Consider the following 366-nt stretch of genomic DNA (forward strand, 5'->3'; position numbering starts at 1 on the left):
CTATTTTAAATATTTTGAAGAAAAATATTGTTTTAATAGTGGAAAATCTATTTTACATTTCCTTTAGTAGTGCACAAATGTTCCAATTTCTGCACATTATCTGCAACACTGGTTATTTTCTGCTCTTTTTATAGTAACCATAACAATGGTTGTTAAGTTGTGTCTCATTCTGGTTTAAATATATTTCTCAAATGATTAGTGATATGAAGCATCATTGGCTATTGTATATAGTCTTTGAAACTAATGTATATATACTTTGCCTATTTTTGAATCAGGTTGTTTGCCTTCTATTCTTGCTGAGTTTTAGGAGTTTTCTGTATATTCTAGATGTAAATTCCATATTAGATATGTAGTTTGCAAATATTT

Source organism: Pteropus vampyrus, unplaced genomic scaffold (assembly GCF_000151845.1).
Source record: "Pteropus vampyrus isolate Shadow unplaced genomic scaffold, Pvam_2.0 Scaffold723, whole genome shotgun sequence".
In the NCBI taxonomy this organism is placed as follows: domain Eukaryota; kingdom Metazoa; phylum Chordata; class Mammalia; order Chiroptera; family Pteropodidae; genus Pteropus; species Pteropus vampyrus.